General features: G+C 35.7%; 1 pseudogene; it reads right to left on the reverse strand.

Annotated features, from left to right (window-relative positions):
• Window positions 1-562: 562 nt before the first annotated feature.
• On the reverse strand, window positions 563-4,044 carry LOC149234507 (uncharacterized; annotated as a pseudogene).
• Window positions 4,045-27,582: the final 23,538 nt, after the last annotated feature.

Here is a 27,582-nt window from a genome sequence, read left to right on the forward strand (position 1 = left end):
TAAGACAGCTGAAAAATTTCTATTCGTTTTGCCTTCATGTCTGAAGAACTTTTGTTGAGACCTGGTTAGCTAGATTCAAAATCATACCAAAGGCTTTGGATGGTTGTATTGTCTTGGTGTTAAGTGTACAGAAAGTAAATCATATCATCAGCTTGGAACTGCTTACATCATTGGTACACCAGTGAAGTTAAATAATAAGGAAGTTTCATAAGAACTGGCATAATCTGCAGGTACAAGCAATGCCATTGCACTATAGTGGTAGTTATGATCTAGTATATGGACATGCTAAGAAAGCCAAGGCCAAAAATTGGCAAAAAAACTTGGGAATACAGCAAGTTGTACAAAATCAACACAGAAAAGGAATGCATTCTATAGACGGTAGGACTCAATCAAAAAGGAAGATATAACTCTAGCCACTTATTTCAGCTCACTGAGAAGATATACAAATGGTAACTTTTACAATTTGGTGGAGGAACTCACAACTACAATTCGTTATTTTTGTTATCTATTTCAGTCTTGTTAAGTATCTACAATAAAAGAGGCACAACTTGAAACAACAATGTCAAGCATGGCCTCCCAGAATTCTCTTGATTCCAGCCTTCTACTCAGGACTAAGTTTGGAGGGAAATCTAATTTCAAACTTGATTATGAAATTTCCTTTCCTGCCATGCTCCTTTGCAATGGGCATTCCCTCCTTGGGAATAATCTTTTCATACCTAGGGTATATAATGTCATTGAAAGTAAGATTTAGTGTCTTCCCACTCAATGCTGGAATTGCGATAGAAAATCCTATGAGAGCTTCAACCAAGCTTATCTTCTGGACAAGCACCAAGTCATTGCCTTCTCGTCTGAACAAATCATGCGGCCTCTCATCAATCACAAATACCAGATCAACAGCCACAACTCCTAATTATACGTTCCCCAATCACAAATACTAGATTAGTAGTCACAACTCCTAATTATACGTTCCCTAATCACAAATACTAGATCAGCAACCACAACTCCTAACTGTTCATTCCCCTTCTCTGGAAATGTTATCTTAGTCCCTTTCTTCCATCCTGGTTTTATTTCTATACTCAAAACCTCTTGAATGGTCACAGTCTTGCTGCATGCATAAAGACAAATGTCATTTCTCATAACAAAAGAATAGGAAAATATATACAACTTACTACTAATGAAAGAGACAAAAAAATACCCACCCACTGCCATTCAGCACATCCCTTGAAATCTTCATCTTCAATACAACACCATTCTATAGTTCTTCAAGGGTACAGAGACTAGTTTTTTAGGAAATACGAAGTTCATATTATTAAAACTTATAAGATACATTCAAAAAGAGCAAACATAATATTGCAAAGTTAGCAAATACATATGATCCATCTATAATACTCAGGGAGACCATATTAGGCCATGCATGAAAAATATTAAATAACACAATTTAATATGTTTAAAAAATGAAAATCCCAAAGCTCTAAACATATAAAATGAAGAAAAGGAAACTTAAGAGGCAAACTACCACATTCTGATGTTGTCTCTAGTTCAAAACAAGCAAGACTGTATGAAAATCAACACAGAAATACTAAATTATTTTTTTCACAAACAGAAAGATACTACTACGTCAAAGGCTGCATTAGTAAATGCATTACTCTTACACGTGTGATTGAGAAATGTAATGACATATGATCATATTGCACAGGCCTTGAACTCAACCACAATTGAACCAACTATAGGCACAAAATCATAGTTGGGAAACTGCATATCAGTCTAAATTAAGAACAAAATATAAGCATATAGAAATCATTACATCTTAATGAAATTCAAATAAGAATAAAAATATGAAGAAACATAAATACTTATAGTAAAAGTATATGGAAGGTCTCATTTATTAAATTAAAAATAAAGTCTAGCTTATAAAGGAGGTATCAGTGGAATTCTAGCTTATAAACTTCAGATTTGACCAAACCACTATTATATTGTCTATTAAAACTCTTTTGGAAAGCTGAGACTTCCAATAATTGCACATCTCAAATGATTGGAACTACAGTCCCTAGACTTGGCCGCAAAATTGATCCAAGATAGCTTCTTCTTTCAGTTATAAAACTTTGACAGTTGTGGTCCTCTAGCTTAACATATCTTGTGCAATATCCTGCAATGATTACATTTAATATTTTTTAAAAAACCTTCACATACAAACTTGAAAAATATGATTATGCTTTCATTTACAAAAGTCAAATGGTATAAAACTAAAAAATTTCACTTACCAAAATGGTTCGTTCAAGTGCTTGATAGAGTAAGACAATGATGGTAATAAATACTGAAACTTACTAGTTCTTTCAATCTATTTTCATAGTGGAAGATGTTTTCGAGTTTTCATCTCTTTCCATTCATCATAAATAGCATTCCAATCTACCTCATTTAGAGCATAAGGTGCATTGAGAGACATAAACATTAACATATCCAATGTTTTTAAAGAAAGTCTTGATCTATCCTAATTTTTTATCTGATTTAATTTTGAAAAACCTCTTTCACAAACTGCTGTACTAGCCAGAATAATGGAAATATCTCAAACCATTCAGTTTCACCTCCACATAGATCCCATGCTCCAAACATATGATTTTTTGGGTAATATCTATACATAGTACATATAAATTCATCCATTTCACCCATACATTTAATGTTGTCCACAACAAGCAAGCCCCCACAACTAAAATTTTCACATAAACATGTCAACCATCTTCTTGTTTGAGAGTCTCTATCATCCATATCCTCATAATAATTACGAGGACTAAAAAACTTAGCTGCATTAAAAATAGGTAAATCTGTGAACCTTGCATTTAGAGAGTCAATCACCTTCATTACAAAATCCTTTCCCAGCATAATGAAGTCATCTAGTGTCCCTTTTCTTTGTGACTTTGGAAAAATCTCAAACCTCAATTTATGTACATGTACTATACTTGTGCAATATGCAAACTCAAGAGCTTCTTGTTGTATTTTACTTAAAAAGGATGATGTGTGCATTGCACCTGCCCCAAATGTGCCTCTTAGAAATTGCTTATGAAGCAAGCTAATAGTGATATCCAAAGTTTTTCCAATAGATGTAATGTCAACATGATCCTCTTGAAACTTTTGATTCAGCTTATTTAACTCAATAAGCAAATCTGCAAGTAAGTGGATGCAAAATTGAACTTGAAATATTGTAGCCATCTCATACATTTTTTTCTCCACTAACTCCGAGTCTCTTAACAAAGGGTGCATGATCTTAACGAGTCTTTCCATGACTTTTCCTCGAGAAAGCCATCTAATACGATGAATTTGTAACACTTCTAGCCTTGTGATTTGAAATGACTCCATTAGCTCTTTCAATTCTCCATGTATTTTAGTAGATTTCCCTAACCATGAATAGATCTTGTTTGCAAACTTATCAATAGCTTGCAACTCTTCAAAATTAGATGAAGCATCATTTGCTAGTAATGGTTTTTGATGAGCTATTTAGTGGATATCTAATAAATGAGGGGCATGTCAACGAAGCTTAGTAGATAAAACTTCATGAATACCCCTCATGGATGATGCTCCATCAGATCCAAATCCAACTAACTTTGTCATGGATAGATTCATGTCTACTAAAAGAGATGTCACAACATCATACATAGACTATGATGTTCCATCCCTAATTTGTAGCAATTGTATGAATTTTTTAGCACATGAACCTATTCCTTCATTTGTCAAATATGTAATATAAACAATGAAATGTTGCACCATAGTCCAATCAGTGCTTTCATCAACTAAAAGTGAGTAATATGGACTTTGGAAAATATCATCTTTTAATTTTTTCCAATATACCTCCTTAGCAGCTTCTAGAAAGTCTTTTTTCAGATGTTGTATTTGTATATGCTGAGTATTCATCTGTTAGAGGCATGTGAGGATTTTTTTATACCTATTCAAGTCAGAAATTGACTTATATACTTCCAAAGGTAAATCATGTATTGCAACAAAATACATGTTCTCAATAACTGATATAATTCTCTCTTTTTGAGCATCAACCATTAGCTCTACATGTTTTGTAATTGGAAGATTACTCCCTTTACTTTATCCTTCTACAAGTTGCAAAGCAAATTTATGAGCCTCTGATGTTGCATGGATGTTTAAACCACTAACTTGAAGGGTCGTGCTTCCATCTTCATGGAAGGTTATGCACATTTCCATTGATCTTCATGGAAGGTTATGCACATTTCCATTGATCTTCATGGAAGGTTATGCACATTGCCATCACCAAAATGGATTTTCTTCTATAACAAGGAATATCTCAAATTGTTTTTCAGTAACTGTAATGTAGAAGGCATCATGATTCACAAGGACAACAATCACAAAAAAGTGGATGCACAAAGCACACCAGTAGTTGGAAGTTCGAGTGAGGCAAGTCTATGCAGCATCTCTCATGTAAGGATACTTCTTGAGAAGAGTTGACAAACATCTTGAGAAGAGTTGACAAACACTTCCAACTAGAGAAGAGCATGAAGATGCTTCCTTTTGTCTTAAATAAAGAAACTGATACTAAGCAGTTGAATTACACCCACCCAGAATTAGAAGGTTGAAATTGGAAGGATAATTAAGCTATATAAGGTGGTGTGGCTGGATAATAAATAATGAATAAAAATCACGCACAATTATCTCCCAACACTGCTAACACTAGATGATTGGGATAGCCACAAACATTCACATGCATGGTTCCATGATTGTTATGTATGTTAACGACTATATATGGTTGAGAGTGGAGGTGGGAAACTAGAAGTCCACATTTCAATGCTCAACAAGTGTACATTTCAATGTTATGGTTCTAATTACATCACACATAAAATTACAGACATGCCTGTGTGTACATTTCAATGTTATGGTTCTAATTACATCTCAGATAAAATTACAAACATGAAAGAGTGCACATTTCAATGTTATGGTTCTAAACATGCCAGAGCATGACAAGGCATTCATGACTCTATTTTTAATATAGTTATGAGCTATGTCATGTAGTGGAGCCATAAACATGTATGGAATTCATGGAATCATGAATATTCATTGTTGTGAAGTCTTTGTGCAGAGAGACAATCTATTGGGCAATGGATATTCATGGTTATGAAGGCTTTGGGTAGAGAGACAATTTATTGGTCAATGGATAATGAAGTTGGTTTAAAAATGATTGGACCATTATGAAACAAAAGTTTTAAAAATAGAAAATTTGGTGTTATCGTTATTGATTTTATTTGATCAAGATTCACCTAAATGCATCTATATTTTTGAGGATATCTAGTAATAGTTAAAATTCAGGAAAATAAAATACTATCATTTGATTTTCAATAATATTAAATACACAATTCATATAAACTTAAGATGATAGTTATTTCATTTAATCAAAGGATTTGGTAGAAAGTCCATTGTCTACTAATGAAGTGGATGATCACTAAATAATAGACCAGAAACTTAGGAAAATGCTAATCCACTTATGTAAACCTAAGATCACACAGTGCAAAGATCCACCCATCCCACTTAGTCCCCACCCCGCCTGAATTTTAGAATATAGTCATACACCCGCTTCTCTCAGTACATGGTATGTCAAGAGATAAACATAAACTGGATTCTATTAACATGACTGCTCTATTCTACACAGGTAGACAAGATGCGTGTAGGGGTGCTGGTGGGTTCGGCGATGGGTGGCCTTACAGTTTACTTTGGTGGAACAAAGGCTCTTGTACAGAAGGGTTTTAGGAAGATGACACCATATTTTGTTCCTTATTCCATTGCAAACATGGGATCTGCATTGTTGGCAATAGATCTGGGAGTAATGGGTCTAACCTACTCAATTTCAACAACATGTGCAACAACAAATTATTGCCTATGTGCAACTGCAAATCATATTCACAGAGGCGAAGCAAATATCATGCTTGCAGGTGGCACAGATGCTTTGATTTTTCCTACAGGTGTGGGTGGATTTATTGCTTGTAGAGCCCTTTCACAGAGGAATGATGACCCATAGACAACTTCCAGACCATGGGACAAAGATCGTGATGGGTTTGTCATTGGTGAAGGTGCTGGCATCAAGCGACCGTGGCTACAGTAGATCCTACTTTCTAAGTTAACCGCCCATTCATAAATTCATATACTTTTATTAAGTTTTATTTAATTTATGTATAAATATTTATTTATTTATTTAAACTTTAAACCAATCCTATTTATTTAAAATTTAATATATTTAATATGTGTGAAATATAATTTCATCAACTAAGCCCAAAATCCGTATTTGAAGTCCACTAGATAGAAATGCAATGGATGGACCACAAACTCAGGCTCCATATAATTTTTCTTTCTATAATGGCAAACTCCCACTACCTAGCAAGTCTAATGGTAGACCTAAAGTTGAAATTCGCTAGCACTGAGGGAAATCCTCTAACAAAGATCTATATAGAGGTTTGAGGTATTCAAATAAGAGAAACAAAAATCTCAGGTGAATAAAGGAAGTGGAACATGCATTTGAAAAAGGAAAAAGAACCAGAACCAGAAATCACTGGTTGTAAATTTAACCTTTAAGTAACCGCAAATTGACTTTAAAATTGTCCAAGAGATACAAGCTCAATGGGCATACAAAAAACTGAACTCCATATAGATGACTAGTTTAAATAAAAAAATGATTTGATTAACCTAAATTGAAATTAAAAAAATAAAAATAAAAAATTAAAATTTTTTATTATTTAAATGTAATAATGTAAAATTAACACAAACTTTTAATTTTAATTAAATACATGTTTATATATATTTAATTAATTAATTAATTATCATTAATTAATTAAAATATTAATATTAATATTAATTAATTAAATGAATTTTTTAATTATATTAATATTTATTATTAATATAATTTGAATAGATTTAATAGTTAATTTTTATTATTATTATTTTTTTGAAATCGCACATTCACATATATAAAATAATAAAATATAAATACTTCAAATTTATTAAAATATAGTTCAATGCATATTTATAATCAAATAATGTAAAAATTAAATTAATAATAATAATAATATTAAAATATATAAATTCCGTACTACATTCATTTATTATATGTACTCAGGTTTTGATTATTTTAGTAATGATAAATTCAGCAGGAGGGGGATTCACTATTACGATCAACACGTGGCGATTCTCCACCATTAAACCTCATGGTTCTTAACAGTGTGGTCGTGGGTTCAACTTTTATGGATGGCCAAATAGACTTGGCGAATTGGGTTGATTCTCATATTTTTTTGTAAACCCAATATATTTCATGTTTTTAACTCTGTTAGAGTAGCTGGCTAGAGTATGATCATATTTTCTAAGTGAACGGTTATAAATTCATATACTTTTATTAAACTTTAAAATTTTTATTTAATTTAAACCAATGTAAATGTTCAATTTTATTTATTTATTTATTTAAATTTTAATCCATTAAATATGTGTGAGATATAAATTTAAATTAATCTAAATGTGCAATATAATTTGATTCAACCAAGCCAAAAATCTTTTAAAACCACTAGATAGAAACCCAATAAATAGATCACAAACTCAGCTCCATATAAAATTTTATTTCTATAATGGCAAACTCCTACCACCTAACGGACCTAAAGTTGAAATTCGCTAGCACTCAACAAATCCTCTAACAAAGCTCTATATATAGGTTTGAGGTATTCAAATAGGAGAAATAGAAATCTTCGCTACATAAACAAACAGGGAATTGGGAAAGGAAATAGAACCAGACATCACTGGTTGTAAATTTAATTTTAAGAAACTGTAGTTTCGACTTTAAAAAATGTCCAGCAGATACAAGTTCAATGGACAGGGAATTGGAGAGTGGGAGGGAAGAGATACAAATATAGATATTATATAGTTTTATATAACTAGCCTAGATCCATCTTAACCTTGGATCTATCAAGCGTCCAGAGGAATTAAATCTCTTGAGGTGGAAACATTTCCTCAAGTTTTAAACTCAAAAAAGAGGTTTGCACCTCGAGAGATTGAATCCCTCTCGGCGCTTGATAGATCCGGGGTTAAGATGGATCTAGGCTGGTTATATTATAGTTCGAAATATAACTATTAATATATTAATATTATATTATATTAATATATAATACAATATTGAAATCGTAACCATAAATATATAAATATACAATAATAATATGGTAACTGATTCAAAAATAATAATAATAATAATAATATGGTTGTTATTATTTATATAGTGTGTTTAACAATATAAGCCTAATAATTATTAATGTGGTTGTAGATGTGCTTCATATACTACTATGAGTCTATATCATCACATTCGTAAATGTTGTTGTGCAAGTTAACATAGGTATTAGAAGAAGAAATAACTCTTCAGGTCAAAGTCAAAGTTATAATACAATCTTGAGCAAGATTTTGATATCTTGTGATTTAAAATGCACTTTTGAATGCATAAATGGATTGAGCACCTAAAAAACCTTTAGACACTATAACTTTGCAAAAACTAATATATCTAAATTAACAAGAAAAAATGCTTGGAAAATGGTCATTTTGTCTAATAGTTAGACTAGGTAGTTAATATATATATATATATATATATATATATATATATATATAGACACACACACAACAACATGAAGTTTGATAAAAGTACCTAGGATAATAGCTCACAAGCAAACAGGGCTCTAAGACCCAAAGGCATGTCCCACCAATTAAAGCCTTTCCCTCGCAAACTACCAATAGTAAATTTCAAGTGAAGTGGTTTTCATAATAGTAACCAATAATGATTGTCCTCATTACTAAATTAACAACTAAATTATAAAAAATAAATCCCACTTAAAAAAAACATAAAAATACAATACTAATTTTATCGTTATTTACAATCATATTATTACCTTTTCCATTTTCAACTAATATTTCAAGTCATATTAATACATTTCCAATCACAATATTTATTTTTCCTGTGACATATATATATATTAAAAAAAATACTTTGTACTCATTGAAATATCCACTAATTTTCATTATTGAAATTTGTAACTCTCACATACTTGTAAAACAAAAACAAAATGCAGAAAATGATATGATATAATCTAATTGCAGAAAATGATTTGATATAATTTAATAAAAAATGATATTAAGTATACTATATTTTCAATAGCCAAAAATCATCCAAACAAACACAATGCTTATTACCATGTCTAAAGCTAAATTGCTGGTTCAATGAAGATTTCATCCCCCGATAAAATAAAAACGAACGCACATAATGTTAAAGTCCAACATAAAATAAAATAAAATCGAAGGCACATAATGTTAAAATCGAATCTACGGTAACATTTGACATATCACACAATCTAATTCTCAGGATCAATGAATATTTCAAATCCCAATAAATAAAAACGAAGGCATATAATGTCAAAATCGAATCTGTTGTAACATCTCACACTTACAACTATTGATTGCGAAGCCCTCGTGTAACTATGCTATGTTGTCAGGATTTTTATGATATTTTCTATCAAATTTGTTTGGCAGAAATTTATTAGAATCTTATTTTGATTTTTCATTGAATCTAATATCTATATATATAATTTATTTATATATTAATAAATAAAAAATATAATCTAACAAAAATGGTTTTGCTAAGTTCTAATTAAAATTCCAAAACATGATATAATAACATGAATCATTATAATAACATAATCCAATAAAAATTATTCTAGCAAATCTCAATTAAAAATTCTAAAACATAGTATAACCACACTTTGTTATTGCTTATAACATAGACTTATAAATGAAAATCTATTAATCCCCAGTGATTTTTACCATTATCAAACAAAAAGCTACTAAGCCTTAATGGTTCTTATCAGTAATAATAAAAATAATAATGATAGAATTTGAAAAAAATGCAGCTCTTTGGTGAGACAATTACTCATTGAACAGAGTGCACCATCGGGAGCAGAATCATGAAGAATGAAGAATAGGAGCAAAAGTCTAGAGAAGTTGGGAAGGTACCTTAGAACGATATTGCTTCAGAGCAACAGTGTTCACCGGAACCTTTGTACAGGAAACTCTCCATGCTAAACACTCATAGAATTCGTTGAAAACAAGAAATGAACAAACAAATCACCTTACCAATTTTGAAAATCATTAGATGAATTTTTGTTCACAAAAAATCAAATCGATAAACACCACACAATACAGTACCTTGCAAATATGGCTCTGTAGTAGTATTCTTACTATTCACTAGGCTCTTTGCACCCAATGCTCTGCCCTGGATGCTGGAATCAAGAAATTAAAAACAAACCAGCAAAGAAATGTCAATCCAAAAACACCTACAAATAACAAATGAATTACTGAAACAGAAACCAGAGAAATTAGAGATTCCAATTGCTGTTCATATTAATATGAAAAAACTAAAGCACAGATCTCTCTTACCTTATCCATCCATTCAACAGAGGAATGAGCTAATTCATCCATCCATTCAACATAGGAACAAGCTAATGTGTTTCACTGAAATACCTCTGTTTCCGAAATGTTTGCCTCTCCGTTTTGCATTGGCTCACCCTAGGTGTTTAATATCACAAATATCGACCATCAAGATTCTTGAAATTTGAAATTTGATGTGGCAGGTTCCAGCTCAGAATGATTACTAGGCACCATCTCCGACTCTCTAAAAAAGCTAACATGGAAAGCTTTATTCCATTTGAATCTAGATTTATTCCATTTGAAGCTAGCATGGAAAGCTTTATGCACAAATTAGAAAACACAACTCAAAAGGGAACTGTTGTTTTTGAAATGGGAGCAACTCAGAAACTATTGTTTCTGAAATGGGATTTAACATCAGTTGAGAAAGGAAATTTACAAGTTCAACCATTGTAATTTGTGATAGGCGCACAGTGCACTGACAGTTGGAAATTGAAATTCCCAAAGTCTGAATTTCAGAAAAAATGAAATTAAAAAAAAAAATCGACAGGTTGACAACTTGACAACCCTTCTTAAATTTTTTTATAATATTATTCCAATTTATTTTTAAAATGGAAAAATTCAATTTTTTTTTTTTTTTGACTAGTAAAATTTTCTCCCTACTTCTGTGACGTGCTAGAGGCCCTTTGAAGAGCTCTGACGTGTTCAAATTTGATCACTGGTCACCATCATCAATATCTACACTTATATTTGTAAAAACAACTAGAGGTGGTATATTAACTATGACATGAAGAAATTCTAAATTTTCGAACCTCCATAATATGCATTTTACTTATAAAGGAATGTCGCCCGATATATGCTTTTATGATCTTCAAAGGTTATTTATTAAGGAAATATTTTTACACATGGTATATCGTTATAATTATGATTTTTAAAAGTTCCTAATGATTACTGTATGTCAGCAATCCATGCATTTATGACAGTTAATTAATTCTTCCATCTGGTTGCGCCTGATTTGACCATTCCCCTTTGCGATAATGATTGCTTCTGTGTGAACATTTAATTTCCATAACTTTCCCAGTCATGGTCGACCTTTCCTATTGGGAGGGGGTAAGGCATAACATGTGCATGATGTGACTAAGCACAATTAACAAATATGACAAGTTCTGTCACATAAAAGCACACTGGATGATGTTACTCTTCCATATTGCTCATTCTATTAGAAGAATTCCAGATTGAAACAACTTTGTATATAGTTTCTTTGCAGCAATCTCTTCCAAACTAGCAACAATGGGGGGTAAATCCATCTGAAATGAGCTTGTTACACTATGGGTGACTGAGAAAGCCCAAAGAATCTTAGAGAGGGTGGGTTGGCTTGAATATTTCACCCGATTGCAGGGATTTGATAACGCTGTGGCTTTAGAATTTTTACAGAATTTGCGTAATGAAGTCACAACGGTTAAAGGTAAGTGGATACTAGTCAATGAAATGATCCTGGCGGAAGTTACAAGTCTCTCCACAGAAGGAGAGAAATGGATAGACAAGCATACCAGACTCCAAAGTGTGATGGAATTGTTTACAGACCCTGGTGAAGAATTGGTCCGCAAAGGAAAAGGATTCCACCCCGCTTCATTTGGAGAACCATGGCAGGAGCTTGCAGACATAATCCAGAGGTACATTACATGTGACGACTGCCATGATGTGGTAAGACCACTCCATCTCAAACTATTGGCAGCTTTAAAATAGAAAATAGTCTTAAACATGCCTTTCTTTATGAATTTCCTTTCACATGAAGCTATTGGTATATTTGGTAGAGCTAAGGACCCAAGTGCTATAGTCAGTCACCATTGTTTAATAAAATTTATAGTTAGTAGGGAATTGGCATTATCACAATTAAGCTAGGACAATTTTTTGGAACATAATGACCTGCCATTTGTGGAAGAAATGTGAGGAAGAAAATACTTAGCGTGATAGAGAAAACATTTAGCTAGACACAGACAATGTTCCCCCTAAAACAGTAAATAGTCAGCCAAGAGAGGAAAGTGATAGGCAAACCCCAATGTTACAGAACTTGACTAGAGCTGAGAAGAGGGTAGCCTCTGTCCTAGTTCCTTTACCATCTAAGCATAGAAGGTTTGAAAGATTGGCCAGGGCAAAGCAGTGTATAGGGTTTGTTGAGCATGCTTCGGAGAAATAGATGTCTCAAGAATCCCCTATGGAGCAGCAGGTTAACTCACCTCGAATTTGTGAAGAGGAAATAGCCCAAGTCTTGGAAAATATGGGAACCATCTTTTATTCTGAAGAGAAGGAAGACTGTTTTGAAGACCAATCTGAAATAGCTGCTGATTTTGCAGCCTTTACCCCTAATTATGATAATACTAATATCTTTCCATCTTCACCAAGAATTCATAGTCAGGAACATTTAGAAAAATTAGTCGAAACTATGAAAAAACTGAACTTTTCTAGAGAAGGGACCATTCCATTGACCCCTGATAATCAGAATTATGAAGATAACTCAATTGCTATAGTTTTGATTGATGAAAATTCTGAAAAATTTGAAGTACCTCCTGTTAACAAAAATGTCACTATTGCTCCATATTTATCTACAACACCGATTTTAGAACCTACTGAAGGGTTTAAAGGAAGGAATAGGTAGAGAATCAAGCTATTGAAGCAAGAAAATAAAAAACTGCGAAAAAGGATGGAACAACTCAGAAAATGGCTTAGAAACTCTAGAGGATGTTGTAGAAAGAAAATACAAACTGTGACAATTGGAGTCCAAAGTGAGAATTTCTTGAATCATGCAGAAACTCAGACTGAGGGAACTCCCATTAATCATGCAGAAACTCAGACTGAGGGAACTCCCATTAATCATGCAGAAACTCAGACTGAAGGAATTCCTATCAACCATGTAGAAATTCTAGCTGAGGATATTCCCACTAATTATGTGGGAATTCAAACATATATCAACCCTTTTGTTGTTACATTGGAAGCAACAAGCCAGAGACAGACCTATGTATGACTATTAATAGGGCTACACAAACTGAAGTAGTGCTTCCCTATTATCACTTGATCAAGGATACCACTATCCAAGTATTAAACAAGGAATTGGAAAGGCATAAACTGTTTTTGACACAATTCTGAGATCAAGTGATACCTCAGGCAGAACACCAAGAGTTGCTACAAAAGTACAAAGCACTCGTTGTTACTGAAGACGAAACCCATGCCAAACTTAGAATGGAGAAAAAGAAAATAGAGAAATTATGAGGGCAGCTCCAAAAATCTTTGGAACAAATCAAGGAAATATGTTCTGTGTACTTTGATGCATTGTCTTGTAGATCTCCAGCTAAAAAGTATGCCATGTTTCTACTTGAATGATATTTATTACTAAAAGTAAAAGCCATATGGTTTGGCCAACCTTTTCTGTTCGCTACTGCTTTTGATTTTATTAAGTGTTTTTGAGAGCAGGAGGATAATGTCAAGGATTTCTTGTGTGAACTTTACATGCATAACTTTTTTCTGGAAGAATAGAGGAATGAGAACCCTAGTCCTTTTATTGGGGATGTACAATTCCAAGATTTCATATCCTTTGCTAGGAATAAAATCAAATGGTGTAAGGCCTATAACATTGGGTCAGAGGAGAACCTAACAGTCCACTGCAAACTTTTATAAAGCATAAAAGGTTCATCGAATGACCTGGGTTGTTTCTGGTTTAGCCCCCACACATAAATATGTTCTTATATCATGTCTAGAGTATTTCAGAGATATTAAAGAGGAGCCCATACATGCAACACAACACTGATGGAAGGCATTTCCTAATGAAGTAAAAAACTGAGAGCCTTTTAATTAATGAAAATTTTCAGCCAACAACTAATCGGATGCAATGTTATAGTTGTATGGTTATGTATGAGGGAACCACATGGATTGGGTGTTGGTACAGATGCTCTATTATCTTGTATCCTCAAGACGGTTACAATGTTGAATATGAACTTTCTGAAAGAGAAGAAAGTGAAGCTTTCAAGGTTCTTCAAAACAAGAATGGATTTCGGAAGTATGGTGAACATTCTTACCCAACTTATTCTTTGACCTTGCTACATGTTAATTATCTTTTTGCATGAGGACATGCAATAAGGTAAGTTGTGGGGTAATGTTGGACCATGAAAATGGTATAATTCTTCTCCCTATTTCTTTAAATAAACGTTGTGTTTTTAAGCAATTTCCCTTAATTTGTAATGATTTAAGATAAAAAGGATAATGAAAGTGAGTAGAAGATAGTATAGTTAGTTTGAGTCTTTTAGACATCGAAAATATTATAGTTTGAGTAAATTGTTATGAAGATCAGTCCAATTGAACGATTATTGTTCCCTTGAGATATTGGAGCAAGATTTTGGATCAGCTGATGCCTTATTTGTGGAAAATTACAACTCAACGCCTGAGCGTGATCAAATAATGAAGTCAAAGGAAACCGATCATTACTATTCAAGGGTCTTATGGTTAAAAGAGAAATCCTGAGAATCTGTCGATTCTAAGGATAGCTCCATATTCAGTTTTTAATGTAAATATAAGACAACAAGTGAAATGACAAAAAAGCTTTTGTATTATTACTTTTTCACTGTATATTGCATGCAACAACCTGAATCTAAACTTTCTCAAGGTCATTTTGTAAATCTCTTTGAAGTTAATGAATTTGTGCAAGATCTTACCTTAATCCTCCGTATCGAACTTATCTAAGAGAATACTTCTGGAGACCGTGGGCCCAGTCACCAGAGGTTCTACTGTCTATTATGTATCAGTATTAATTAGTTACTTTTCCACATTTGCATTAGTGTTGTTTCTATTCACTTGATATTTCTTTCGTGGTAGATAATCGATTGAATTTTGTATCTTTTAATTCTGTTAAGCATCTCCTAAAATTGTTGATTGGATTGTGTTACATAAATGTAAGGTTTGAGTTTATTAATTCCATAATTTATCTTTGAGAAGCAAGACTTTGAAGCATTCGTGTGATTTATTAGTTTTCCTTATGCGTAGGATTTCTTGAAGGATAGATAAAATGGTTGATGAATTAAAATAGTCTTCTTTCATAGAACAATAATTGTAGGAGTAATTATTTGTTATTATCATTTGTCTCTACAACGATTGAATTAGGATAATGTTTAATGTAACTTTTCTGTAGCAACCATTTTACACTCTTTCATAATCTAAGAATCTATTCTTGCATATATTGTGCTGATAGCCTTGAAATAAGAGATGAATCCCAAGTTGATAAGATTAATGAAGGTAGGATTAATTTGATTTTAAAGAGTCATCTTAGTTCCCAACACCAGCTCCACGAGATTAGAGGTTACTCAGATGGAGTGAGATTATGCCTCGAGGTGGAGGGGGTCAACAAATGCATTTCCCTCTGCCGTACTTTGGTTGGTTACACCTACAACTGATTGTGGTAGATGACTATGCCTACATGGGAACAAAATTTAGAGGAGACCTAGATCTTCCTCTACCACCCGGTGCACAATGAACCGATGCAAGTAAGAACTTGATTTGGGAATTTTTCAAGTTTTATGATTTTTTTGGAAGTGTATTTGAGAGTTTAGTTATGCTAATTTTGTAGATGTGGGACCGAAAAGACCTCTCGGAATGTCTCCAATAGATTTCTGAGTAGCACACTCAGTAGAGGAATAAGCTCTGTACGAGGAATGACAAGATCCTATAGTGTAGATGGAGTGAAACCTGCAAGTCATTGGGGGATTCCAGAGTATGCTACTATAGATGACGTGTCGCTATAGTACCAGAGTCACACAATGGGATTATCTGTGAGAGTTCGTTGGTTATTAGGCCTAGTGATTAGAGTTGTCTCATGCTATCATGAGCATCATGTGGTTGGATAGCCTATTCCTCTTTGTATTATTTGCACTGTTGTAGGCTTTTAAAGCCATGTGTCTCATCACTATTTTTTGAGATTTTGATATAACAAACTTTGATATATCATGATGATGTGTTTGATGTTTTTTTTTTTTTTTTTTACAAGTGACGCAAATGTATATCTAAAACATAATTTTTCAATGCATTTGTTAATGTATTCAAATTTCGTGGAATGTGTTGATATGTAATGCAATTAAAGTTTCTTTCCAGTAATCGAACACGTAGATACATGCGCAAATTTTTTGGATTTCTTACTGAATAATGACCATTTAATTGTAGCACAATGAGTTGTGAATCTAACTTAACAGCCAAATTTTTGATTCCGAGAGCAACTTCTTTTGATAACAGTTCAATAACTGCACTGTACTTAGAAATATTATTAGTTGTTCATCCCAGGCAAATACCTTGTAAATTGATCAACTCACCATTAGGGGCGAAGAGTGCCCAAGCTACGGAAGATAATTTCTATGTGCTACAACAAGCACCATCAACAAAACCAACATAATGGTTTGATGACATCTACGAACCAAGTGGAACACAAGGTAAGCAGAGGAAACATGTTTGCAAAGAAAACAATCTCACCAAAAAATCAAAATTCACACTAATGAATGTTGGAAGTAATACTGAGAGGGCGGAGGGGGGGTGAATCAGTGTTAGCAAGTCAATATTATTTCATTTCCATAATCAAACTCATATACGCTACTTCAGTTAATGGAATTTCCATGTATACACAACTATATTTAAGGAAACTAGCGTATATCCTGCAAACTTATGATTCAGTTAATTTATCATATGTTGATCTTTAATCAGTGCATCAGAACCATATAAGCAGTAACTAGGTGTAGTAGAATAGACAATCACACACACATGAACACAAGATATAAGGTGGAAACCCAATATGGGTGAAAACCACTTGCTGCACTCCTCTCTATCTTCTTTTTAATAAGAGACTTTTACAATTTTTGTACTGGTGCAGTCTTATACCAGTATGCAGGCTTATGCCTGCAGAAGGCTACAACCTTCTCTCGTTCTCCAACTTCTCCTGGAAGGGAGCTACAACTCCCTAGCTCTTGTACTCGCTGATATGTTTACTAATACGTAGGTGTCGGCCTACAGAAGGCTACAACCTTCTCTTTTCTTCCAAATACCACGTTTCATAAATTTTCAGATTGGATCCATTAATAGCATCATTCAAACATCAAATACATCTACATCAATCAATCTCCTTTGCACCAACCACAACTGAATCAATCAATCACTTTTTAGAACGCTGTAACTAGAATACAGTAACCAGAAACCAGAACACTGTAACAGCAACCAGAAGTAGCTAAAGCATATTTTATGAGGTATACGCTACTTCAATGTGTTGAACCTATGTGCATGCGCGCTTTTCTCAAGGCGAACCTGCATACAAATATTCAAATCAAAATTAAGATGTATACGTTGTTTTGATATGCAGAACTAGAGTGTATACGCGCCTTTTCTAAGGTGAACCTGCGTGTAGATCTATAAATGATGATTTAATCTTTAAACAATTCCAGACTTCAGTTATACCCAGATCATCATATTTATAGTCTACAACATGCGCTAGTTATTCAGATAAAAGATCAAAAACACACAAAGATACTTCACTTCAAGCTTTAAGATCTTGACCCATCATTAGATATTATCCTTCATCAAGCGCTAAGGTTCATCCTTGATTCAGATCCAACGGTGCACCATAACCCAATAACCTGTATTCTAAATCTTGCTCTTCATTAGATATTCAATGCATGAGTGCCTTTGCCTAATGATCTTCTCCTCCTTTTATAGTCTTCGGCCTTACTCAATACCATGGACCAAAACCACTTAGAACCAATACCTTGTACCAAATACCTAGGGTCAACACTTCGGACAGGATACCTTGGACCAATACGATGGATTAAAATACCATGGACCAAAACTAAGTTTTCCAACATGTACGCGCCTTTCCTTCCGTGAAAGTACGTGTGTACGCTATACGCACCTTTTGGTCTGTGAACCCGCATGTACACGCGACTTGGTTAATGGGGAACCTGCATATACCTCTCTTTATTCATTTTTTGAGTCTGAACTGTGATCTGTCATTTGAGTGAGTTGCCATCAAGGACAATACCTGTGTCATAGTGCCAAATCTGTGTCATAATGCCAACAATCTCCCCCTTTGGACTTGATGGAAACCCCAAGTCACTCTCCCCCGTTTGTCATCAAGGGCAATGGGTTATGCTTCCCATGAGTATATGTTGAATGCTCTGATATGCTGAACAATGCTGATTGAGCACCATGCTCGAGTCCATGCTCCCCCTGAATACATGTCAAAACAAGAACATATCATCCATACCATGCATAGTGGGGAAACAAAATAGGTCGTTTCATGACCTTGACATTAAAAGATGTACATGACATAGAGACCAAATATCTGAAAGAAGACCATGATAGTTATCAACAACTATCATCAGCAGCATCTATCAATCACCATCCAGACCAGCAACCATGATCTCCCCATGAACATGTTCCACTTGAATAAAAAATAACCGTGAATTTGTACCAATATCTTCTAAGATAATGCCAACAATGCATTATTAGAAGTATATGCTCCCCCTATGCTAGATGATCACTGTCAGACCCATATCAGACTCCTTTCATCCTGAGTCTGGCTCATTGTTTTTCTTCAAACCAACATATACGCGACTGTATCCACAGAAACCGGCATATGTACGTGGATACGCTTCATGGAACTCGCGTATAACCACTTTTCTTTGAAACAGATAAGTTTTAACCACAAGATGATGCATCAACTACTCCCAGCTTCTGTTTGAGATATTCAAATGTCTCTCTGGGCAGTGGTTTGGTGAATATATCAATAGCCTGTTATTTGGAGGGAACATACTCCAATTTGACCTTTTGTTCAAGCACTTGTTCATGTGGAAAATGATATTTGATGGGTATGTGCTTGGTCTTGGAATGCATGATTGGATTATTTGAAATACTGATTGCACTTGTATTATCACATAGAATGGAGATGGGTGGATTACATGTGATCTGAATGTCTTGCAATGTTTGCATCATCCAAAGGAGTTGTGTGCAGCAAGATGTAGCAGCCACATATTCTGCTTTAGCTGTAGATAATGCAATTGAACTTTGCTTCTTGCTGAACCAAGATAATAATCTGGAACCCATATAGAATGCACCACCACTAGTGATTTTTCTATCATCAATGCTTCCTGCCCAATCTGCATTTGTATATGCATGAAGTGTAAGATCTGTATCTCTATGATACCATAAACCAAAATTTTATGTTCCTTGAAGATATTTGAAAATCATTTTGACTACCTGAATGTGTGATTCCTTTGGATTGGCTTGGAATCTTCCAACTATTCCCACTACATGCATGATGTCTGGTCTGGTACCTGTTAGATAAAGCAGACTACCAATCATGGATCTGTACGTTGGTTGATGTACTGTTGTTGATTCATCATTTGAGCTAAGACTGCATCCTGTTACCATAGGGGTACATACTGGTTTAGAATCTTCCATGCTGTATTTTTTCATGATCTTCTTGAGATACTTGGTTTGTGACAGAAAGACACCATCTTTATTTTGTTGAACTTGTAGACCAAGAAAATATGTGAACTCACCAAGCAGGGGCATTTCAAATTCTTGCTACATTACCAAAGCAAATTTTTGACTCATGGCTTCTTCAGTGCTACCAAAAATGATATCATCAACATACACAACAAGTATTAGCAATTTATTATTGTTAATCTTTGTATATAGATTGCTATCAGTTGATCCTTTTGAAAAACCTTGTTGATGGAGATATTTTTTAAGACGGTAATACTAGGGCCTTGGAGCTTGTTTTAGACCATAGAGAGCCTTTCTAAGTCTACATACAAGTTTTGGATCATTTCCAATGATGAATCCGTCTGGTTGCTCAATATATACTTCTTCTTCTAAGTCCCCATTAAGAAAGGCAGATTTTACATCCATTTGGTATACTTTGAATTTTTGAAAACTAGAAAGAGCAAGGAACATTCTTATGGCTTCAAGTCTAGCAACAGGTGCAAAATTTTCTTCAAAATCTATTCCTTATTGTTGAGCATACCCTTTACAAACAAGTTTGGCCTTGTTTCTAATAACTTCTCCATTTTCATTCAGCTTGTTTTTAAATATCCATTTGGTTCCTATGATATTCTTATCATGAGGTCTAGGAACTAATTCCCAAGTATTATACTTTTCAATCTGCTCAAGCTCTTCATTCATGGACTTGACCCAACATTTATCTTTGCATGCTTCATTTACATTTTGAGGTTCGATGGAGGAAAGCAATGCTAGATAGCTTGAAGCTTCTGTAATAATTCTTCTTGTCTGCACACTTGCCTCTTTCTGTCCCAAAATTTGAGTCTCTAGATGATTTTTCTGAACATACCTACATGGAGTCTTTTCTTTTGCCATTGTCTGTTCTTCTGGTGCTTCATTGGTTTCTTCTTTACAATTAGTCTAATTTGATGTGGAAGAATAATCCTCATCTTCTCTACAATCTCCGGTTTTTACCTGCTTTGGATTTTTGCATGCTTCATTAACCACAACATCAATACTTTCAATAATTTTCCCAAGTCTTTTATTATGACACTTATATCCTTTACTTCGGGAAGAGTAACCAAGGAGAATGCCTTCATCTGCTCTGGGTTAAAACTTGCCAAGTTTTTCATCAGTCCTTTTGATGTAACATTTGCTTCCAAAAACTTTGAAGTATTTTACGGTAGGAGTCTTACCATACCAAAGTTCATGTGGAGTTTGAGTTCTGTTTAGTCGAACATTTGCTTTGTTGAGAATAGTGATGACAACGAATGCAGCTTCACCCCAGAAGGTTGTAGGAGTTCCAGACTCATCTAGCATAGCGCGAGCCATTTGTTGAATAGTTCTGTTCATCCTTTCTACCACTCCATTTTGCTAAGGAGTCATTGCAGTGGAAAATTTCTTTTTTATTCCATGTTCTTCACAAAAGTCAAAGAATTCATCCGAGGTAAATTCCCCTACTCAATCAGATCTAAGACATTTGATTTTGAGAGTTGATTCATTTTCAACCAGGGCTTTGAAAGTTTTGAATTTTTCAAATGCTTCATCTTTATGCTTTAGAAGCCCTATCCAACACATTCTGGAAAAATCATCAATGAAAAATATAAAGTATTCCTCTCCACGAGTTGACTTTTTCCTTGATGGACCACATAAATAAGTATGAACAAGTTCAAGAGGCTTACTAGCTAATCCTTCCTTTTCAGGGAATTGCGACCTGGTTTGTTTACCGAATTGACATGATTTGCATATTGTATTTTCTGAAATGCTGATATCAGGAAGATCATGAACAACCTGGAATTTGCTTGCCTTTCTTATTTGAGAGAAGCTTAGATGCCCTAGTCTTCTGTGCCATAGCCAATGTTCATCATTTTTTCTTAGATAGCACTCTTGTTGTCCTCCCTTGTGTTGTGGGGAAAAATGCCTATGCAGGACGATCCTATCCACCTAAGGTGTGACAATGCCTTAGCAACAAACAGAGACAGCTATTCTAGTATTCTTCCTTTATGAATTAAGAATGAAGAGAGATGGATGGACTAACCGGTGTCTTCCGTTTGTCCCTCGATCCAGTTTCTCTTCTCTTTGAGAGTTCCCAGCTACTTGCCTTCTCGCTCGCCCAGCTTCAATAGGTCTCTGCAAGATTATAAGAGAAGAACACTACACAAGACATAGATTCATATTCATAACTAGTTCAGGATTAGAAGTAAACTAAACATACTAATGCAATCATACATCAAAGATACATCAGTATATAGGAGAAACCAAGATAGCTTTATTGATGAATAACAAGGTTCAGGAAGAGATACAACCAAGAAGGCTCCAATCCAGCATCTCCTTCCCAGCAAATGGAATTCCTATCTTCACCCCTTTTCAAAGCATTAAGCACCCAATGATTCCAATCTCAAACCAACAGCAATTCTTTGCAATAACAAAATTCCAGCCTCTAGATCTCATGGAGGAGAGATCCATATATAGATGTTTGGAGAGAGGATGAGTCAGCTTGAGATCTGACTAGTGTCCTCTCCCTCTGTCAGTTCTTGATTCCACTTGGAGGTTCTTGCTTCCACTTGGAGATTTGGAACCTCTTACTCATCACCAGTCGAATTCTCTGAGGCAAGTGTCATTGAGGAAGATTTTGGAAGCTTCCTGGGTTTTGACACCTTGTGAAATGAACTTACCACATGTCAACTCTCGCTCAGCGCAGGTAGCCAGTGTTGGCTTTGACATTCAGCGTAGGTAGCCAGTGTTGGCTTTGAAATTCGGCGCAGACAGCTAGTGGAGCCACTGAATTGATCCTGAATTGACTTGTTTTTGAGCAGTTTCTGGTGGAGAACTTCTGTGAATTGCTGTGGTTTGTTAGCCTTGTTCCTCTAGGGGTAGGAACAACATGTTTAGGGACTTTGGATCCCTTAGATTATGGAAATTTCATGCTCAATGCTGTAAGGCACAAAAATGTCTATAACAGTTGCCCCCTAAAGTATGAGGCCGTTTATCGGGTGAAATGCTTTATCCAGGAGGGTCCGAAGTTCATCCAATGCTGGGAGGAGACCTGTAATAAGATACAATACAATACATTATTTTTCATACTGCTTTCATGATCTAGCTGAGGCAGGCATTCCCATGCTCAGCTTTATAAATTCATTTTTCTGTACATAGAACAGACAATCGTCTGATGGTAGACTGATAATTTTGATGACATTATCATCCTTTGGGTAGGATGAGCATCTGCTGCAATGATGTACATGTCAAATGTCTTTATTTTTCCTGAATATATATCGCAGCCCGGATGGATGAAACTAGATCCGGGGTCTTCAAACTCGTTCGATCTTCACACTAAGTACAAGTCGATCCATGTGAGAAATGTTCTGAAGTCGAACATGGAAAGACATCGCTTGATTACCAGTCAATGAGGTAAACCGTTAACAAGCGCGAGAGGAATCACCGATAATGATAATGACCCTCAAGGTACTGCAGTACAATTCACGTGGTGTGAATAAAGGACTTGGCGTCGAACACCACGCAAAATCTTTCGGTCGAAGGTCATTGATGTATACCTGTCGTCGGAAGTGAGAAACTTTCCATTGAGGCATGCAAGCTTCAAAGTACTGAAGGGGTTGTTCCTAGATCAACTTCTTGGATAATGAGCTGATGTCGACAAGAAGCGATCCGTCAAAGGAGGGCCTTGATGAATCCCACATCAATGACACGGAACGGAGCTAATGATTTTGATGGAGGTGAAAATGATCTGATGATATATGATTTAGGGTGGCGGTCATGAAAGGATGAAGGACAATGTACGACAGTGGATGGGACACGGTTGACTTCTCTAAACGACTTCTCTTGAACATATGGCGACACTTATGCGATGGATCGGTAGCATTACCCCAAATATGGATGGTATGGCGAGACCATGGTGATGTGACCGGTGAATGAAACAACCCAACCCGATTGTGGTACAGAGGAAAAGTGTCATGTTCAAGAGCGACCTGCTACCATCAAAGTTTTCTTGAGTTTCTCCCAATTTTCCCCAGTCATTGCTGACCAGTACCTCTTTATTTTTTTCAAGCTTGAGGAGGATAACATATGCTTGTTCTATAACTTGCCCTTCGGGCAAGCCCATCGCTATGTTTTAACGAGCCTAGCGATAGTGAAACTCGTTCTCGTCTAAAGACAAGTTTGTCGCTATTAATGCTTTTTAACGAGTTTAACGACAAAGATAACTCGGTCCCTTTTCACTTTTAGAGAGTCTGAAAAGGTACGTAAAGATAACTCCAAAGTTCCTTTTTCGTCATCTAATCCCTTAAGTCCGAAAAAGTATAAAACAATACAGAAGGGATGAGTTTTCGATAGTTTTAACGAGCCGAACAAAACAAGCGCTCGATCTTTTTGTGCAATAATCCCTCAGGTCCAAAAAGATTAAAATCTAGAGGAGGGATAGCACTTCCGGTCGCTTTAACGAGCTGGAAGGCCAAAACTCGGCAATCTTTTCATATTTTACGAGTCAGATGAAAAGAGCTTAAAGAAGACTCGTCTTTTGAGGAACGAGTGATAAAATGGTTCAGCAGCTAATTCCAGGTACAGGTTGGAATTTTCCAATCACGGCAGTGTCACAAGGATGGCTAGTGAAATCACTCTTCGCAGCTGTTCCTCAAAATGGGTAAACAATCAAATGGAGGTGAATGATCGGCCAACGGAAAAGTGGAGGTGATGGTGCAAACACGACCAAGGCTTTAACGGCTGATAATGTTACATTCACAGTGGTTATTTACCTGGTAGTTCATTTTTTAACGAGCTTAAACGCGGCTTGAAACACTTGCTCGATCTTATGTTTATTTTTTAACGAGCATGAACTATGTGCTAAAACTGCTCGGATCTTGCGTTTATTTTTTAACGAGCATGAACTGTGTGCTAAAACTGCTCGATTTTTAAGTTTGCATGCCCCCAGCATAATAACGCAAATCGAGGTGCATGCCCCCCAAGCTTCATTGCATTCAACTCGATGGTTGGAATGAAGGTTTACCTTTAATATTTGAAAAGGGGATTTGTTTCATTTTTTAATGAGGTTGACACAGTCAAAGAACTATCCTCATGACTCCTTGTTTTATTTTTTAACGAGGTTGACACGAGATAAGAACCGTCCTCGGAGTCCAAATCCACTAGATATAGAAGGTTTCATATTCCACTGTGGCCACTTCCGCCAGATTACTCGGAGGCGGTAGGGCAAAAGTACCCATTAAGGCAGGGTCTTTTAGGAGACCTACTCCGATATTTTGGAGCGAATGATTGCTTCCATGGATCATTGGAATGCTTCCAGTAACTTGAGAACCATTGGGGAGAAATGTTTGTTGGTCGACAATTGTAATTCCTCCTTGAAAGGGAAATGCAATCTTTCTAAAATAGGTCGACACAACAGCTGCCATGGCATATATCCATGGTCGTCCCAGTAGGATGTTGTAATCAAGATTCCCATCGATGACTTCAGCATCTATTTCTACTGTTTTGCCCCCTAGTTCAACTTTCAAGTTATTTAGGATACCGTATGGGGTATATGTCCTTCTGTCGAATGCTTTTAATGTTGTCGCAGATCGCGACAAGGTTGGAGATCCTAAAGTTTTCCAACAACTCATCGACATAATACATGTAGATGCCCCCTCATCAATAATCGTTCGATGAACAGTTTTGTTGAGGGCTTTCACTTGAACAAGGAAAGCTAATTGAGCTGGTAACTGAGGATCGTACCCTTTGTGGTCAAAGGATACAAGATTGGAATCCATTGGGTCAACCCCACCTATTGCTGATAATAAAGCTTGCTCTTGGGAGAGGCAATTTTGCGGTATCTCAAGTGTCGACATAGCGGACAGCGATTGGGCCAGGTCCTCTATTATATTATAATTCTGTGCTATTTTTGCATGAGGATTAACTGTCGATTTGTGCACTACTCCCTTTGGCGACTTTATCATTTGTTCAGGAATGACGGGTGGCACAACTTTGGTCAAAGTTGTTGTCGAACTACTAGGTTGTTCATTAGTCTTGTTATTCGATACTTGTGGATTCCCGTAATCTTTATTCCTTGCCAAAGCATCATTTTGCTGCTTTGAGATAGACAACATAAGCACTTGGGATCGGGAAGCATTTTGATTAGCAACCAGTTTGGTTCCCAGGCTTGGAAACGGATAAGTCAATACTGCTGAGGTTTTTGAACTCTTAAAGAGTTTCTTAACTTCAGCTATATGTGGACAATCTCTCGTCCAATGATCCTCATCGCATATATGACATCCTGCAGGGGGTTTCCTTTTTCTCCCTTTCTTTTTCTTCTTGCCCCCTGGTTGCTTCAATTGTTTGTCCTTGTCGGTCGACACGGCATTTACTTCCGAGGCAAGAAGTTCCTCATTTGCATTTTGATCTGAAATCTTACGGGCCTTCTTGGATGTGGCCTTTGTCGATTTCGTGTTTGTCGTGCCAATCACACCACCGCTGGCATGAGAGTCATTGTTTGATTTAGGAGGAGGAGGAATTGAGAATTCCGGTCTAGGGGCGTCAGGTATTTTGTCGTAGAGCGTGCCAGACTGAGTATAGACCAAGTCCAGATATTGCGCACGAGCGATAACTTGCTCTTCCGTTACGACTCCCCCCTTTGCCACATCTTCCGTGATGGAAGGAAGTAATGACTTGATAAACCATTCAGCTAATAGCTGATCGGGAACGTACGTTTTTACCATCCTACGACGACGTCGCCACTCATGTATATGATCAGATATGTGAGTGGCCGTTGTCTGTTTGAAGTTGGTAAGAAGTTCGGTTCCCATTTCGTACCTTATCGGTAACTGAAAATGGGTTAAAAAGGTTGTGGCTAGGGTACTGAAGTTGTCGAATGAAGCTCTAGGCAATTCGATATACCATTTTGCTGCCGGACCAATTAACGTCCTCTGAAAAAGGCGAAGCCTAATCGAATCATCATTTAGGGTGTTTGATGAACACCACAGATGAAAGGTCATCACATGATTCGACGGATCTTCACCCGGATTTCCATTAAATTTAGGAATATCTGACGGAAGTTTATGCGGAATTGCTGGCCACCAAGGGGCATAAGCAATTGGATCATTCGTAAGCCGGTTTAGATCTGGTAATTCTAGAGTTGCTACAAAGGGCAACTGTTGATTCAGGTTAGGCGAAGCATACCCAGGATAAGATGGAATCGCCTGAGCAGTGGGTCTTTGCATACCAGCATAATGTATTTGATGCTGGCAACTTTGACAAGGTTGATGGGCATAACCATTATAATATGGTTGTTGGTAACCGTTTTGTAAATGCGATTGCCCATTACTTACAAAGACTTGTTGCTCAGGTCCTCGATATGATTGCTGGAATGGAGGTTGATGAGTTTGAACTAGCTCTGGTTGTTGGACCATTTGCTGTTGTCCAATACTGGATGATTGACCAAGATGAGGAGTCATAGTACTTGTTTGAGCCTGAGTCGCTCCAGATAAGGAGGCATTAACCGGAGGTTGTGATTGAGTTGTCGAGACAAGAGGCTGTTGTATGGCAACCTGAGAAACTTGGGGTTGACATACAACAGGTAGCGCTTGTACTTGCGATGCAATCACCATACCAGGTATAGTGGCA

This window comes from Pinus tabuliformis, chromosome 8 (assembly GCF_031772625.1).
Source record: "Pinus tabuliformis cultivar Carrire ecotype Pingquan chromosome 8, CPIR1, whole genome shotgun sequence".
In the NCBI taxonomy this organism is placed as follows: Eukaryota; Viridiplantae; Streptophyta; class Pinopsida; order Pinales; family Pinaceae; genus Pinus; species Pinus tabuliformis.